Below are 19,508 nucleotides of genomic sequence, written 5' to 3' on the forward strand. Positions count from 1 at the left end.
AGAACACCCGCATATTCAGCTCTACTACATCTGTTTCTCTCTTCAAACAGCACTGTATCAGAACAGCCGCATATTCAGCTCTACTACATCTGATTCTATCTTTCACCCGCATTGATTCTAAACCGCCACATACACATCTCTGCATATCTGCCCCCATAAGTGCCTCCCATCCATTTCATATAGTTGCCCCCAGTGTCCATACATATCATCGAGTTGCCCCCAGTGTCCATAAAATACATAGAGTTGCCCCCAGTGTCCATAAAATACATAGAGTTGCCCCCAGTGTCCATACATAGCATACAGTTGCCCCCAGTGTCCATACAATTCATATAGTTGCCCCCAGTGTGCATCCATTTTATATAGTTGCCCCATTCATATAGTTGCCCCCAGTGTCCCTAAAATTCATATAGTTGCCCCCAGTGTGCATCCATTTTATATAGTTGCCCCCCAGTGTGCATCCATTTTATAGAGTTGCCCCCAGTGTCCATAAAATTTGTATAGTTGCACCCAGTGCACATAAAAATGCCCCCTTTGAATTCACCATGAACCCCCTTTATTGCCCAACACTCAATAATCGTTGGTGGATTAGTGGGCCAGTAGATATTATACTTACCTTTTAGGAAATAGTATCCCGTTCCTCCGACGTCCGTCCTCTCACTCCGCAGACTCGCCCGAACTGTTCGGATGTCCACGCATGCGCAGCTCTATCTCAGACACACAGGATATACTGCGCATGCGCGGACGTGCGCGTTCTCGTAATAATGGAGAGGCAGGCCGAGGAATGTCTTCATCTGTGGTGCGCAAGCGCGGCACAGCGATGCGGCCGGCCAGAAGAGGCCGTATCCATGGGAGACAAGAATAAACAAAGGGATCTCATAGAAGCATTTATTGGACGAATGGTAACTTTTTGAAAATTACATATATAAGAAGATATGTTCAGTGGGGGTAAATTAATTAGTTAAAACATATTTAATGAAGTGGGACAACCCCTTTAAGGGTGTTTAAAGCGAACCTGTCACCATGATTTAGTGCATAGAGCTGGGGACATGGACTGCTAGATGGCCACTAGCACATCTGCAGTACCTAGGTCCCATAGCTCTCTGCGCTTTTATTATGTTAAAAAACCGTTTTGAGTGATATGCAAATTACCTGATATGAGTCCTGTAGCCGGAGATGAGTCAAGCGGAAAGGAGCCCAGCACCGCCCCGCGTCCTCTGAATCTCCTCCTTGCCGGCTGACGTCACAGAGCTGGAGCGCCGAAATCTCGCGATGCGCGAGCTAGCGCATGCGCAGTGTCGGCATCATGTTCATTCCCTGTGCTGGCATCAGCACAAGGAACGAACTACGCATGCGCTAGCTCGCGCATCGCGAGATTTCGGCGCTCCAGCTCCACTAAACAGTTTTTTTTTTTTTTTGGTTACTTATAATCCCTATACTGCGATTTATGCATACATACTGTAATTAATAATTTTGGTTCAGCAGATTATGTTAAAAACTTACTTTGAAAATATGCAAATTACCTTGCTACCAGCAAGTAGGGTGGCTACTTGCTGGTAGCAGCCGCATCCTCCTATCCTAAAGACGCCCCCTCCGCATGTTGATTGACAGGGCCAGCGGACGGGATCTCTCTCTGCTGGCCCTGTTTGCATTCAAAATCTGGCGCCTGCGCCCTACCTGTCTTCAGTCGGCGCAGGCGCACTGAGAGGCGGACGCTCGCTCGGCCGCTCCTTCCTCAATGCGCCTGCGCCGGGTGTAGATGTGACGTCATCGGCTTAGCCACAAACAACCATTTAGACTTTCCCTATTGACTTCAATGAGAAACCTTTAAAAAGCTGTCATTCTCACATTATTTAAGCCACAGCACCCAAACTTATAAAAGTGGGCGGAGTCTACAACGGCCAATCAAATTTTAGTCAGTTGTTTTAATTTAAAACTGCCGCTGATCTTATACCGTTAATGGCAGGGTCCCCAAACTTGGTACTGTGGCGAAACCAACCTCGCCACTGGGTTTTGGAGAGGCCTGGCTGCTGGCCTCTTGCCCCAGGATTATGGGCCATATACTAACTTTTAAACCCCTGAACCGATTCAAGTGAATTTTGGATAGGTTTGTCCAAGTTATACTGTTTAAATTGATGTAAGTTATATGTATGGCCAATGTAAACTCACAAAGTTGTAACAATTTATAATAAGTGTAACTTGTCAGCTTGGGAGGAAAATGCTGGGTGTGTTTCTATTGTGCCATTGTCCCATTGTGTGTTTAAATGGTGATGTCTGTCCTGTTGTCTGCGCATGTGTATTGGTGACTTCTCTTTGTCTTGAGAGATAATTGGATTGCTCCTCAGGTTGTCTCCGGGACAGAGAGGAGGAGACCATGATGCATTGTGGGGATATGTTGTATTTGTCCTATGTCACAGTCTTCATTCTGGTCCTCTGGGGGCGTGAATGATTGGTTGCTGTAGTTACATTGTATGTGTTGTAAATTACTGATTGGTTGTATTTCAAACCCCTGTGGGCAGTACTATGTTTGTGGTTTATGAATAAAAGAGGCTGTACGTGAAGTACAGTCAGACAACTGCTTGACCCTCAACACGGAGCCTTGTCTCGTTATTGGGGGGATCCGCTGTATGCTGTTAGAGGCTGATTGCCAGGAGTGTAAGCTGATTCCTGTTCGTCTGCTAGCAGCTATTCGTGAGGTTCCAGGTTGGAGTGCTACTTTGTATCCAGTTCGGGAGTTTGGTGTATCCTGCAGTAGCTGTGCCTGTCTCTCAGAAAGGGGTTTATCACCTAAACGGATTTTAACCCCTTGTCTGCTGAAACGGTCCGTTACAGGTACAGTTGGACAATTTAGGATTAGGATTAAAATTCTGAAAAGTGGGTGGGGCCAAAAACAACCAATCGGATTTCTTTAATTGCTTTCAATGGGAAAATTGAAAAATGCAGAAAATTGAAAAATGCTGCCATTATTGATGTCAGGGGCTTCAAAAATAAGAAATCAGGTCATAGGTTACTTCCACTTCAAAAAAAGGAAAAGTGGGCGGCGCCAACAACAACCAATCAGATTTTCCCTATTGACTTTAATGAGAAAATTTAAATTGCTGTCATTCTCACAGTATTTAAGCCAGAACACCCAAACTTGGCACCGTAGGTCATTGGGTGACTGGGGTCAAAAATGTATAAAAAGTGGGCGGAGTCTACAATGGCCAATCAAATTTCAGCCATTTGTTTAAATGGGAAAAATTCAAACTGCCGCTGCTCTTAGACTTTTATTGGCACAGTCTTCAAACTTGGCGCAGTTGGTCACTAGAGGACTGGGATTAAAATTCAAAAAAGTGGGTGGAGCCACCAACAGCCAATCAGATTTCAAGCCAACATTCTGTGGTTTCTTCAGAAACGACACCATCTAGTTATTATTATGTTGGCTTGCAAAAGCCAACATCTTGTTATTCGATAGTCAAAAAGCGTTTCAGCTTATTATTATTATGTTGGCTTGAAAAAGCCAACATATTGTTATTCGATAGTCAAAAAGCGTTTCAGCTAATTATTATTATTTTTATTCTTAGCCGCGTTTTCTATACGCTACTCCTCCTACAGTTTTGGGGCTACATACCCCAAACTTTCTACACTTCTTCGACCTATAGCGACTCGAGTTGCTTGTGCATTTATAAGCGATCCCACCCCCGGGGCCCCCGTGGCGGGCCCCGGAAGCCCCCTTTTTTCCCATAGACTTTGACAGGGTACATTTTCAAATCGCTCCCACTGGCCAGGCTTTGACGCTAAAGTCAACAAACTTGGGTCACTTAGTCATGGGGTCAACCCGAAAATTTTTGGCACATTTCGGGGACCCCAAAAAGTGGGCGGGGCCACACAGAACCAATCAAAATCTCCCCATTGACTGTAATGAGACATTCAAATTGCTACTCCTCCCGCATTTTTAGGAGTACAAATTCCAAACTTTGCAGACTTGGTCGGCACCCACCCTAGTACCTTGCTTGTGTTTTGTTAACCGATCCCACCCTCCGGGCCCCTGGGACGGGCCCCCAAAATCCAAGTTTTTCCCATTGACTTTAACAGGGAAAATTTTCAAATCGCTCCCAGTCGCACAGATTTTAAACTAAAGTCACCAAACTTGGGTCACTTAGTCATGGGGTCAACGCGCAATTTGTTAGAACATTTCGGAGACCCTAAAATGTGGGCGGGGCCACAAAGAACCAATCAAAATTCTCCCCATTGACTATAATGAGACGTTCAAATTGCTACTCCTCCCACAGATTTAGGAGTATAAATACCTAACTTTGCACTCTTGGTCGGCACATACCCGAGTATCTTGCTTGTGCTTTGTTAACCGATCCCACCCTCCGGGCCCCTGGGGCGGGCCCCCGAAAACCTCTTTTTTGGCAGGCCCCCGAAAACCTCTTTTTTTCCCATAGAGTTTTATTGAAAAAATGCAAACGTTTGTCACTCATACAGCTTCGGAGTGAAACTCACCAAACTTGGGTCACTTAGTCATGGGGTCAACCTGAAAATTTATGTCACATTTTGGGGACATTAAAAAGTGGGCGGAGCTACAAACCAATCAGATTTTCCCTATTGACTTCAATGAGAAATCTTTAAAAAGCTGTCATTCTCACAGTATTTAAGCCACAGCACCCAAACTCGGTAGGGTGGGTCAGTGTGTGACAAAGGTTAAAATTTATAAAAAGTGGGCGGAGTCTACAACGGCCTATCAAATTTTAGTCAGCTGTTTTAATAGGAAAATTTAAAACTGTCGCTGCTCTTAGACTTTTATTGGCACAGTCTTCAAACTTGGCACAGTTGGTGTAACCACCCCGACCCTTAGGTGCAACCACCCCGACCCTTCGGTGCAACCCTTAGGTGCAACCACCCCGAACCTTCGGTGCAACCACCCCGAACCTTCAGTGCAACCACCCCGACCCTTAGGTGAAACCACCCCGACCCTTAGGTGAAACCACCCCGACTTTTAGGTGCAACCACCCCGACTTTTAGGTGCAACCACCCCGACCCTTAGGTGCTCCCACTCCGACCCTTAGGTGCAACCACCCCGACGATTAGGTGCACCCACCCCGACTTTTAGGTGCAACCACCCGACCCTCGGGTGGAGCCACCAACAGCCAATCAGATTTCAAGCCAACATCCTGTGGTTTCTTCAGAAACGACACCTTCTAGTTATGTTGGCTTGAAAAAGCCAACATATTGTTATTCGATAGTCAAAAAGCGTTTCAGCTTATTATTATTTTTATTATTATTATTCTTAGCCGCGTTTTCTATACGCTACTCCTCCTACAGTTTTGGGTCTACATACCCCAAACTTTCTACACTTCTTCGACCTATAGCGACTCGAGTTGCTTGTGCATTTTGTAAGCGATCCCACCCCCGGGGCGGGCCCCGGAAGCCCCCTTTTTTCCCATAGACTTTGACAGGGTACATTTTCAAATCGCTCCCACTCGCCAGGCTTTGACGCTAAAGTCACCAAACTTGGGTCACTTAGTCATGGGGTCAACCCGAAAATTTTGGGCACATTTTGGGGACCCCAAAAAGTGAACGGGGCCACACAGAACCAATCAAATTCTCCCCATTGACTGTAATGAGACGTTCAAATTGCTACTCCTCCCGCATTTTTAGGAGTACAAATTCCAAACTTTGTAGACTTGGTTGGCACCCACCCTAGTACCTTGCTTGTGCTTTGTTAACCGATCCCACCCACCGGGCCCCGGGGACGGGCCCCGAAAATCCAAGTTTTTCCCATTGACTTTGACAGGGGAAATTTTCAAATCGCTCCCAGTCGCACAGATTTGAAACTAAAGTCACCAAACTTGGGTCACTTAGTCATGGGGTCAACGCGCAATTTGTTAGAACATTTCGGAGACCCTAAAATGTGGGCGGGGCCACACAGAACCAATCAAATTCTCCCCATTGACTTTAATGAGACATTCAAATTGCTACTCCTCCCACAGATTTAGGAGTATAAATACCGAACTTTGCAATCTTGGTCGGCACATACCCGAGTATCTTTCTTGTGCTTTGTTAACCGATCCCACCCTCCGGGCCCCTGGGACGGGCCCCCGAAAACCTCTTTTTTTCCCCATAGAGTTTTATTGGAAAAATGCAAACGTTTGTCACTCATTCAGCTTCGGAGTGAAAGTCACCAAACTTGGGTCACTTAGTCATGGGGTAAACCTGAAAATTTATGTCACATTTTGGGGACATTAAAAAGTGGGCGGAGTCTACAACAACCAATCAGATTTTCCCTATTGACTTCAATGAGAAACCTTAAAAAAGCTGTCATTCTCACAGTATTTAAGCCACAGCACCCAAACTCGGCAGGGTGGGTCAGTGTGTGACAAAGGTTAAAATTTAACCTGCCAATCAAATTTTAGTCAGTTGTTTTAATAGGAAAATTTAAAACTGCCGCTGCTCTTAGACTTTTATTGGCACAGTCTTCAAACTTGGCACAGTTGGTCACTGGAGGACTGGGATTCAAATAAAAAAAATGTGGGTGGAGCCACCAACAGCCAATCAGATTTCAAGCCAACATCCTGTGGTTTCTTCAGAAACGACACTTTCTAGTTATTATTATTATTATTGGCGCCCCCTCTCTTTCTAAACGCTACTCCTCCTACAGTTTTGGTGGTACATACCCCAAACTTTCCACACTTCTTCGTCCTATAGCAAAGTTCATTGCTTGTGCTTTAATAACCGTTCCCACCCTCTGGGCCCCTGTGGCGGGCCCCCAAATGCCACTTTTTCCCCATAGACTTTGACAGGGAAAATTTTCAAGTCGCTCTCACCCGCACAGTTTTGAAGCTACATTCCCCAAACTCGTCTCACATATTATTGGTGTCACCCCGAACAAAATTGTGAATTTTGGGGGGACACCCCAAAGTGGGCGGAGCTAGCAACGACCAATGAAAATTTAGCAATTTTCTATAAGCTACTCCTTCAACAGTTTTAGCAGTACAATTACCAAACTTTGCACACTTGTTCGGCACATACCCGAATAGGTTGCTTGTGCTTTGTTAAGCGATCCCACCCTGCGGGCCCCTGGGGCGGCCCCCGAAGAGCCCTTTTTTTCTCATAGACTTTCATTGGAAAATTTAAAACTTTTGCCACTCGTACAGCTTTTAAGTTAAATTCGCCAAACTTGGGTCACTTAGTCATGGGGTCAACCTGAAAATTTCTATCACATTTTAGTGACTCTAAAAAGTGGGGGGGGGGGGCCCAAACAACCAATCAGATTTTTTCTTTTGACTTCAATGAGAAACCTTTAAAAAGCTGTCATTCTCACAGAATTTCAGTCACAGCACCCAAACTCGGCAGGACTTTTTATTTTAAATCGTAACAAAACAATACAATGACCATTCCCAATGAAGGACTTAAACCATCCTGCTTCATTATAAAACAAAACAAAATCTAATAGTGTCATGCCAGCCCACCACCAGGGCTGAGAGTTACTCGGTTAGTGTACCCTGAAACAAAAGCCCCTCCACAGATGAGAGACTTTAGGGCCACCCAACCTTTCGTTCTCAACAGAGAGCACTTTATCCAGGTCACCCATGATGTTCCTATATACCGTCTCCACTGGGAGGACTTTAGAACTCGTGATACCTGACCACTGCTAACTAGGAATAAAGTGCAACGGTCCCGTCCACCTAGGTCTTTGAACGCACCATAGGCCTCTCTGCATAGGATAGGGCAGCCAGCCTAGGCCAGCCGATGGAAGTCCCCACCTTTTTGTAGACCTCTATATTAAAATGACAGTGAAGCAAGAAATGGTCCATACTTTCCAGCACAGCACCGCACTCCTCCCGGGGACAACCCCTTTCCTCAGAGTTTCTACACTTCACAATATCCCTTACATATAGCTTACCATGGAAGCAGCGCCAAGCCACATCCCAAACTTTCAAGGGGATCCTCACCGAATTTAATAAAGTCAACCCACCATCTAGATCCCGACTTGGGCAATCCCTCAAGGCCAACGGAGGCTGGAAGAAGGTAGACAGGACCTTAAAATCGTTGGTCTCTATCTCTCCCCTCCCGAGTCCCCATCGCTTTATAATTCTCAAGACCGGGGCAACATAAGCCGGGAGATATCTCTGCCTTGACGAGCGTAGGTCTTTCACACGTCCTCCTGTCTCCCATTCCTGGAAGAAGGGCCGAAACCATTCCTTACAGGAATTCACCCACCAAGGAGCCCTCTCCATCCAGAGGATTGAAATGTTAGCTTTTAAGAAGGTATTCGTTAGGAATACCACTGGGTTGACCATATCCAACCCACCTAGTCTCCTTGGTCGGTAAGTGACATCTCTCTTGACTAGGTTCAGCCTGTTTCCCCATAACATCTGGAAAAACAGGCTGTAGACCGTTGCCCAGAGAGAGCCTGGCAGGACACAGACAGTGCCCAAGTACAATAGTACCGGGATCAGATAAGCCTTGCACAGGTGAACCCTTTCCCTGAGGGTCAAAGACCAACCCTTCCAGCGGTCCACCTTTTGACCGACAACTTTCAGTCTGCCTTCCCAATTTCTCTGATGATAGTCCTCATCCTGGCCAAAATTGATGCCGAGAACTTTGACAGTTTTCTGAGGCTCTGGGAGAGTGCCCTGGAGATCAAAAGCAGAATCTCCTTCTCCCAACCAGAGAGTTTCGCATTTATCAAGGTTGATCTGAGACCCAGAAACCTCTGAATAACTTCCGACATCATCCACCCCACCTCCTCACCAGAAGAGGCGAAAATGGTGACATCATCCGCATACGCTACCACCCTCAAAGACGGCCCCCTTGCCCCCGCAAGTTCTATCCCCACCCCTGCTAACGGTCCATGATCTACCCTTCTAATGAAGGGATCGATCGCAAACACATACAGCAAGGGGCTTAAGGGACATCCTTGATAGACACCGGAAGTCACCTCGAAGGGCTGTCCTGGACGGACCACAGGTACTCGTGGTTCACCCGGTCAGAAGCTTTAGCCTGATCCAAAGTCAAAAGAAACCCCTTCCAAAGTCCCGCCCTGCCCCGCTCCACGGCCTCTCGGACACTGAGAACGGCACTAAAAGTGCTCGGACCGGGAACTGTGCAGTGCTGAGCCCCTGAAAGAAGTCTCGGTGCAAACTTCACCAATCTATTAAAAAATATTTTTGCCAGGATCTTTCTGTCCGTATTGAGAAGCAATATAGGTCTCCAATTCTCAACACGGTTGGATCTTTGCCCTTTGACAGAATAATCAGGGCTGACTTACCCATTGACTTTGGTAAAGTGCCCGAGGAAAGACACTCATTAAAGACCTCAGTCAAAGTAGGAACTAACTGTTCCTTGAAAGTCCTGTACCTCTCAGATGTTAAGCCATCCGGACCTGGCGATTTCTTGGCCCTAAGCCCTTCAATGACCAGTCTCACTTCCTCTTCCCTGATTAGTTCAGACAAAACGTCAAGAGAGGGGTCCATTCCTGCCTTGGGAACAGCTTCAGCCAAGAAAGCTGAAAACTTGTCCCGATCTAGTTCTTTCCTACTCAAGAGGTGAGAGTAGAAAGACCTGACCACCTCCAGGATCCCTGATTTGGACCTATTCAGGGATCCTGTACTATCAATCAGGCCTGTCACCAGCTTACGTTTTACCGACATCTTACAGTTGCCGTAAGGGTTGGGCGAGCGGTACTTCCCGAAATCCCTCTCGACAACCAAAGATGCGTACCTATCGTACTGACACCTCTTAAGCAAGGACTTCACATGAGAGATATCCTCACGGCTATCTCCCGTCGAGACCAGACTTTCAAGCTTCTTCCTCAGTTCCTGGTACAGATTATTTCTGTCTTGGCACCTGAGGTAAGAAAGCTCTCGGAAAAACCTTGCCGTCCTTGTTTTAAACATCTCCCACCACTCTGACTTACTGTTGCAGAGGTCTACTAACGGTTCCTGGCCCTGAAAGAACTCCTCGAAGGATTGTCTTATTGTCGCATCTTCCCGGAGAGATGAATTCAACTTCCACAAACCTCTGCCCATTCTCTGCAACATTCAAAGAAAAACAAATTAAACAGTGATCGGAGAAAAACACTTCCTCAGTCTCCAAGACCGAGAAAACAGCTTCCCCCTTCAAATAAAACCTATCTATCCTAGACCTATGGCTACCTTGATGAAAGGTGAAGTCCACGTGGTCTGGCTTATGCTTTAAATGAGCATCCACCAGACTAGCTTCCTCAACTATCTTACTCAATACGACGCCATCAGCCTGACTCTGGAGCCTCCCCTATCACAGACTCTTGTCACATTGTTGAAGTCTCCACCAAAGATCACCTGACGGCTGGAAAAAAGGTAAGGTTTAATCCTCATGAGGAGACATTTACGATCCCACACAGTTTGTGGACCATAGATGTTAATGAGCCTCAGCTCTTGTCCGCCCATGAGCACATCCAGGATCAGGCACCTTCCCATTTCTAGTTCAATTACTTTCCTGCATTCCACTCTTCCAGCGGTTTAAAAAAGTACCGCTACCCCGCTACGTGGTTCGGCCGCAAGAGACCAGAAAGATGGACCATGCCTCCACTCTCTCTTTGCTTTCTCCATCAATTCCGTGGAAGTCAACCAGGTCTCTTGCAAAAATAAAATATCAGCATCAAAATGGCTGAAAAATTCAAAGGCCACATAACGAGCCACGTCTGACTTAATGCTAACAACGTTAATGCTTTCTAGCGTCAACAGGGTGAGTTCCGTCATCATAAGTGATTGAACTAGATAGCTTTCTTCTTAACCCCACCGCCACCCTCACCATCACAACCATTTGACTCCTCACTTTCTTTCTGCCTTTTCAGGCATTTGGAGACATCCATATCATATTTCTCTTTGCCCATAGGGTCTGACTTAGCCCCCCCTACAGAAGGTTTCCCCTCTGAAGGGCAGGGCCCGGCAACCCCCGAGGAGGCCTTCTCACCCTCCGGCACTGCATACCTCGCTTCCCCCTCAGCCAAGCCAGCCTCGGAGGTATCGCTTAGGACGCCATACCGGTTGGAGACCTCCACAAGAGGGGCACCAGCCGAAACCTTCCTTGGTATCTGGTCAAGGGAGAGTGGGATGGACGGATCCCACTCGAGAGAGGCCTTCCTGCCCTCTCTCTTGCTGTTTCTCTTCTTACCCTGCTTGTTCCTCCTCCTCACAAACCATTCACTGTCCTCCTCATCCACACTATCCCCACCTGAGGAGACAGAGACAGCGGAGAGGTCGGCCTCTTCGGGATGAACTCCGGGGTTCCCATCATCATCACTGTCATCTTGGCCACTATTGGCCGGATTCTCAACTAGAGTACCAGTTGAGGGATCAGCTGCCTCCTGCTCCCTCTGTTTGCGGCGTTGTTCCTGCCGCCTGGCCCTAGCTGCCGTAATTTTTTTTACCTTATCGGAATCCTTTTTGCTTCCTCCAGTGCTGGGATCCACGGCACTTGTCCCCTCACCAGCCTGCCCAGTCCCGGCAGCAGACTCTTCACCAACTGCAGGCTCAGCCTTGCGGCTAGTATCTGCCTGGTTCTGAGCCTGTCCCTGAGCCTGGTTGGCAAAGGCAAGCGGACAGCGACTAAACGGGTGACCCAGGTCTCCACACAGGTTACACCTGATCTTCCGACAGGTTGCGGCAAGATGGTCACTCCCTCCACACCTCACGCACCTCTGGGTCTTACATTGTGCACTGAAGTGTGTGGGTTCGCCGCACCTGTGGCAGACCTTTGGCTGCCCCTGGTAAAAAACAATTATCCGATCCCTCCCTATGAAGGCTGAGGAGGGGATATGGGTAACAGAATTTCCCTGGGCCCTCAACATCACGTTAAAGGTCCAGGCCCCTGACCAAATACTGTGCTCATTCAGGACCTTGGCTGGGTAGCCCACTTCACCGTAGCGACCCAGCCAGGTCACTATGTCTACACTAGAAAGAGACTCATTACAAGTTAACACAGTCACTTTCTTCACCTTGTTCTGGCGGGTGATAGCCTGGACGGCAAAACCCTGCCACTCCGGGGTGCTCTTTATCAGCTCATATCTGGACCAGAAGAGCTCAAGCCCCTCTGGTCGGACAAAGCTAACATCAAAGAACTTGGTCCCGTAGGGACGGATGAGGGCATAGATGTCTTTCGCCTCAAAACCCATCTGCAGGAAAAGCTCCACAACAGTCTTCCTGGAAGGTGTTGCTTCCTTACCTTTCCAAAACAGACGGGCCACATTCCTACGGTCCCCCCCGGGTGTGGGGTGAGTCCAGACGGTCTCACCCCCCTTCTGAAGATTCTCAGCCCGTGTCTCTCCATCCAGAAAGACAGGTCAACCGATTCACCCTCTACTTGTATGAAGGTCTCCGCACCCTCTTTCAAGGCCCCCAAGAGGTGCCGTTGCAAGTTACCCTTGCCAGATCCTGTGGGCAAAGAGTCCCTTGTTCCCTGCTGAACGATATTTGAAAACGTAAGTTTTGCATTTTTTCCCTGTTTCACCCTTTCTTCCTCCTCCTCCTCTTTTCTCAATTTCTCCATATCCTCAGCAGTCAAAATCCTTTCATCATATTCTTCCATATCCACATTTTCACCGCCTACAACATTCCCACTTACATAATTTCCACTTACTTTTGTATTCCCACTTGCATCCACACTTGGTCCTGCATTACTGACTCCATTCTCCCCTTCTTTCATACCTCTTTTTGCCTCGTTCACTCCACTTTTCACTACATGCTTATCACTTTTACCCCGGGAACCACCACTCACTCCCCCTAGACTGGCCGGGCTCTCCCCTCCTGACCTTAGTGGTGCCTTTGCAGGCACCACCACCCCCTCTACCGCAGAAGGAGCCACCTTGTCCGCCCTTTTCGCGACCTTGTCCGCCCTCACCTCGTCCGTCTTTACCTTGTCCGCAGCCATATTCTCCCGCTCTGTACAACCTAGCTCCACATCAGGAGCTGGGCTGGGCTCAGCAGCGGATTTTGAAGTGTTTGAAGGGCCATACACCAACACCTCTCTCTCCACAACTTTGGTTCTATTTTTTTTTCCCTTTACTTTCTCTTCTTCAGGTATCTCCTCATCTCCAAACTAGAACCTACCTACCGGGGATTCCAGCTGCCTGATGCTCTGCAATATCAAACCACCAGACTCACCTTCATCCCCGGAGGCTGCTCCCTGACTCCAAGAGGGTTCCCCCTGCCCTGCTGGCAAGGAGTCCTGGCCAGAATTTTTGGCCACTACTTTTTTTCCCGGGCTCCTGATCTGCAGCCCTGATGGACCAGGAGAGCCAGACTCAGCATGTGACATGTTTTTAAACAGTTTATCATTTTGGAATTTTTCCATAAATGGACCGCCATTTTTTTCTGTAACGGGGGTTTGAGGGCGCCCCTAGTGTCTTTGGGGTCCCTAAACCTAGTTAACTCACTATGCCTGACAGGCGGATCCTGAGCCTCCGCTATCTGGGAACTGGGGTACATGTCTGCGGCAGTGCCTCCACCCAGTGGGGCATCCGGGGTAGGGATGTGGGGTCCCACTGGGAACATACTTGGTACAATGAGACTGACACAGCCTAACTGGAACTAACTTTATATAGCACGTAGCAAATGAACCAACATACATAGGAAAATACAATAGAGTAACACAGATAACAATACAATGTGTATTTTTCCTCACCCACCCACCAGCACACCTGCGTCCCACCCCCTTATCTTCGCCCTAGTGGCCGTTGGTGCACATAGGAGAGTTGGGGCCCTTATAAGTCCTGCTCCGCAGGGTCACTGAAGCAGCCTGAGCTGTGTAATGTCCGTCACTGGACCTCAGAGTCTTTACTGTGAGTGAGGGGACAGGTGCCCTGTGGTGATGCAGGGAGAGGTTTGACTTACCCTCACAACACCATTAACCAGGTCAGTCAGCAGCAATCTCCTCTCACTGGATTCACCAGACGTCTGGACTCAGTGCTTGTCTTTGCCAGCGGTCCCTCTCTCAGCAGGTGTGATCTTGGGTGAAGCAAGTTCTCTCAGCAGGTTCTATCTCTGTGCTGCAGTCTCTCGATGCCAGACACATGTCCTCTCTCTGGCTTACATTTTTATTGCCAGTTTCTTTTCTTCCAGTATCATTATCTCCTCCTCTAGCTTATCCATCTTAGAGGAGAGAAAAGTTTTTTTTACGCTTAGGCAATAAGCCCTCCTGTAGCTTCATATTTTTTTGTTCCAATTTAACTTTTCTCAAGTCTTTTTTAATTTCATTATATAGCTTTAAATAAAAAAACACTCTTGAAGCAAAAATGTCTGCAGTATCTGTGGGGCCTTGCACACCCCAGTTGCGGATCACCTTGGTCATATCCACACCAGCCCCACCTAGGTGAGACAAACCAGACTCTCCAGGGCGAGATATACTTGCTCCACTGATCCTGGAAATCACATTCCTAGACTCCTTTACAGGCATCTTTCCCATCTGCTTGTCCATTGGCACTTTAGGGCCAGCCACCCTCCGCGCTGCTTGTTCAGCAGCAAAACCTTTTTTATCCGTGCCCACCACTTGTTCAGCAGTGGACATTTTTCCATTACAGGGCTTAACCACATGGACGCGGGCCTGGTCAAGGGTCGAGTCCAAGCTCCTGCCCTTTTTAATATTTCCCCGGGTCTTCCCCGAGAGACGGGTCTCTGGGCCAATCCTTCCCACTGCGCTCCTCTCTGGGGCGCTGGATTGCAAAATGTTCGCAAAGGTCCCATGTCGCTTACCTCCTCCTGGCTGCGACACTACCCCCGATCGTTGCATACCTTCAGATGCTGTGTCCAATGTCTCAGGACTGCATGGTCTCTCTGTGCCTTCAATTTCCACCTCCACTTCATACACCACAGGTGCAGGCGTATCCTGTGTCAGATCCATTGCGATTCCTTCCATCGCCGTGCCACTGTTGCGGCCGCCCGATATAGAACGCCGGACGGCCGCAGCCCGGGTGTCCATACCCCCTGGGGAAAGGGCAGCGCTCCCCCCAGCAAACACCGTTGGCCTCTCCTGCAGCTCTCACCTTCCAGGACCTGGGATGATGTCACACTGGTAAGCTGACAGGAAGTGATGCAAGCAGGAAGCCACAGCACCCAAACTCGGCAGGGTGGGTCAGTGTGTGACAAAGGCTAAAATTTATTTAAAAAAGTGGGCGGAGTCTACAACGGCCAATCAAATTTTAATCAGTTGTTTTAATGGAGAAATTTGAAACTGCCGCTGATCTTACACTGTTAATGGCAGGGTCCCCAAACTTGGTACAGTTGGACAATTTAGGATTAGGATTAAAATTCTGAAAAGTGGGCGGGGCTAAAAACAACCAATCAGATTTATTTGATTGATTTCAATGGGAAAATTGAAAAATGCTGCCATTATTGATGTCAGGGGCTTCAAATATCAGAAATCACGTCATAGATTACTTTGGCTTCAAAAATATAAAAAGTGGGCGGAGCCAACAACAACAAATCAGATTTTCCCTATTGACTTCAATGAGAAACCTTTAAATTGCTGTCTTTCTCACAGTACTTAAGCCAGAATACCCAAACTTGGCACCGTAGGTCATTGGGTGACTCGGGTCAAAAATTTATAAAAAGTGGGCGGTGTATACAACGGCCAATCAAATTTCAGCCATTTGTTAAAATGGGAAAAATTCTAACTGCCGCTGCTCTTAGAGTGTTAATGGCAGGGTTCTCAAACTTGGCACAGTTGGTCACTGGAGGACTGTGACAATGTATATCTCATTTTGGGGATGCTAAAAAGTGGGCGGAGCCACAAACAACCAATCAGATTTTCCCTATTGACTTCAATGAGAAACCTTTAAAAAGCTGTCATTCTCACAGTATTTAACCACCTCCGGACCGCCTAAAGCACGGATGTGTCCGGAAGGTGGTTGATTCATTCCTCCTGGACGCATCCGTGCGTCATCTCGCGAGACGCGAGATTTACTGTGAACGCACGCACACAGGCGCACGCGTTCACAGGATCGGAAGGTAAGCGAGTGGATCTCCAGCCTGCCAGCGGCGATCGTTCGCTGGCAGGCTGGAGATGCAATTTTTTTAACCCCTAACAGGTATATTAGACGCTGTTTTGATAACAGCGTCTAATATACCTGCTACCTGGTCCTCTGGTGGTCCCTTTTGTTTGGATCGACCACCAGAGGACACAGGTAGCTCAGTAATAAGTAGCACCAAGCACCACACTACACTACACCCCCCCTGTCACTTATTAACCCCTTATTAACCCCTGATCACCCCATATAGACTCCCTGATCACCCCCCTGTCATTGATCACCCCCCTGTAAGGCTCCATTCAGACGTCCGTATGATTTTTACGGATCCACTGATACATGGATCGGATCCGCAAAACGCATACGGACATCTGAATGCAGCCTTACAGGGGGGTGATCAATGACGGGGGTGATCACCCCATATAGACTCCCTGATCACCCCCCTGTCATTGATCACCCCCCTGTAAGGCTGCATTCAGATGTCCGTATGATTTTTACGGATCCACTGATACATGGATCGGATCCGCAAAACGCATACGGACATCTGAATGCAGCCTTACAGGGGGGTGATCAATGACGGGGGTGATCACCCCATATAGACTCCCTGATCACCCCCCTGTCATTGATCACCCCCCTGTAAGGCTGCATTCAGATGTCCGTATGATTTTTACGGATCCACTGATACATGTGTAACCCTGTGAAGTTACACCGGCTGCGTTATCTGAAATGCCCAGTAGATGGACTCAGTATGCTGTTAATAAGACATTGAGCATTTATCACATGACTGGCTGAAAGGAGTCACATGGTTAGTGACATCATCGCAGGTCCTAAAACGACGTGGGCTGCACAGCTCTAAAGAGGAAGGTCCTGGAAAAGTTTCTGGAAGCTACGATTTGCTCAGCCAGAGAGAGGACATGGGTCTGGCATTGAGAGACTGCAGCACAGAGATAGAACTTGAACAAGAGAACTTACTTCACCCAAGATCACACCTGCTGAGAGAGGGACCGCTGGCAAAGACAAGCACTGAGTCCAGACGTCTGGTGAATCCAGTGAAAAGAGATTGCTGCGGACTGGCCTGGTAAATGGTGTTGTGAGGGTAAGTCAAACCTCTCCCTGTATCACCACAGGGCACCTGTCCCCTCACTCACAATAAAGACTCTGAGGTCCAGTGACGGACATTACACAGCTCAGGCTGCTTCAGTGACCCTGCGGAGCAAGAGCTTATAAGGGCCCCAACTCTCCTATGTGCACCAACGGCCATTAGGGCGAAGATAGGGGGGTGGGACGCAGGTGTGCTGGTGGGTGGGTGAGGAAGAATCCACATTACCCTGTTATTTGTGTTACTCTATTGTATTTTCCTATGTATGTTGGTTCATTTTGTTACGCACTATATAAAGTTAATTCCAGTTAGGCTGTGTCAGTATCATTTGCACCAAGTATGTTCCCAGTGGAGCCTCACATCCCTACCCCGGATGTTCCACTGGGTGGAGGCACTGCCGCAGACATGTACCCCAACTCCCCGATAGCGGAGGCTCAGGATCCGCCTGTCAGGCATAGTGAGTTAACTAGGGTTAGGGACCCCATAGACACTAGGGGGCGCCACCAAAACCCCGTTACACATGGATCGGATCCGCAAAACGCATACGGACATCTGAATGCAGCCTTACAGGGGGGTGATCAATGACGGGGGTGATCACCCCATATAGACTCCCTGATCACCCCCCTGTCATTGATCACCCCCCTGTCATTGATCACCCCCCTGTTAGGCTCCATTCAGACGTCCGTATGATTTTTACGGATCCACTGATACATGGATCGGATCCGCAAAACACATACAGGCGTCTGAATGGAGCCTTACAGGGGGGTGATCACCCCATATAGACTCCCTGATCACCCCCCTGTCATTGATCACCCCCTTGTAAGGCTCCATTCAGACGTCCGTATGATTTTTACGGATCCACTGATACATGGATCGGATCCGCAAAACACATACGGACGTCTGAATGGAGGCTTACAGGAAGGTGATCAATGACAGTGGGTGATCACCCCATATAGACTCCCTGATCACCCCCCTGTCATTGATCACCCCCCTGTCATTGATCACCCCCCTGTCATTGATCACCCCCCTGTAAGGCTGCATTCAGATGTCCGTATGATTTTTACGGATCCACTGATACATGGATCGGATCCACAAAACACATACGGACAACTGAATGGAGCCTTATAGGGGGGTGATCAATGACAGGGGGGTGATCACCCCATATAGACTCCCTGATCACCCCCCTGTCATTGATCACCCCCCTGTCATTGATCACCCCCCTGTAAGGCTGCATTCAGATGTCCGTATGATTTTTACGGATCCACTGATTCATGGATCGGATCCGCAAAACACATACGGACATCTGAATGGAGCCTTATAAGGGGGTGATCAATGACAGGGGGGTGATCACCCCATTTAGACTCCCTGATCACCCCCCTGTCATTGATCACCCCCCCTGTCATTGATCACCCCCCTGTAAGGCTCCATTCAGACATTTTTTTGGCCCAAGTTAGCGGAAATTATTATTTTTTTTCTTACAAAGTCTCATATTCCACTAACTTGTGTCAAAAAATAAAATCTCACATGAACTCACCATACCCCTCACGGAATCCAAATGCGTAAAAATTTTTAAACATTTATATTCCAGACTTCTTCTCACGCTTTAGGGCCCCTAGAATGCCAGGGCAGTATAAATACCCCACATGTGACCCCATTTCGGAAAGAAGACACCCCAAGGTATTCCGTGAGGGGCATATTGAGTCCATGAAAGATTTAAATTTTTGTCCCAAGTTAGCGGAAAGGGAGACTTTGTGAGAAAAAAAAATATCAATCTCCGCTAACTTGTGCCAAAAAAAAAAAAATTCTATGAACTCGCCATGCCCCTCATTGAATACCTTGGGGTGTCTTCTTTCCAAAATGGGGTCACATGTGGGGTAATTATATTGCCCTGGCATTCTAGGGGCCCTAAAGCGTGAGAAGAAATCTGGGATCCAAATGTCTAAAAATGCCCTCATAAAAGGAATGTGGGCCCCTTTGCACATCTAGGCTGCAAAAAAGTGTCACACATCTGGTATCGCTGTACTCAGGAGAAGTTGGGCAATGTGTTTTGGGGTGTCATTTTACATATACCCATGCTGGGTGAGATAAATATCTTGGTCAAATGCCAACTTTGTATAAAAAATGGGAAAAGTTGTCTTTTGCCGAGATATTTCTCTCACCCAGCATGAGTATATGTAAAAAGACACCCCAAAACACATTGCCCAACTTCTCCTGAATACGGAGATACCACATGTGTGACACTTTTTTGCAGCCTAGGTGGGCAAAGGGGCCCACATTCCAAAGAGCACCTTTCGGATTTCACAGGTCATTTACCTACTTACCACACATTAGGGCCCCTAGAATGCCAGGGCAGTATAACTACCCCACAAGTGACCCCATTTTGGAAAGAAGACACCCCAAGGTATTCCGTGAGGGGCATGGCGA

General features: G+C 47.8%; 1 long non-coding RNA gene across 1 annotated transcript; it reads left to right on the forward strand.

Annotated features, from left to right (window-relative positions):
* Positions 1-1,940: 1,940 nt before the first annotated feature.
* Positions 1,941-15,819, forward strand: LOC120995128. The gene is made up of 3 exons (XR_005777535.1): positions 1,941-1,977; positions 2,830-3,003; positions 15,394-15,819. It is a non-coding gene; the product is annotated as an uncharacterized LOC120995128 (long non-coding RNA).
* Positions 15,820-19,508: the final 3,689 nt, after the last annotated feature.

Source organism: Bufo bufo, chromosome 3, assembly GCF_905171765.1.
Source record: "Bufo bufo chromosome 3, aBufBuf1.1, whole genome shotgun sequence".
NCBI classification, from domain to species: Eukaryota; Metazoa; Chordata; class Amphibia; order Anura; family Bufonidae; genus Bufo; species Bufo bufo.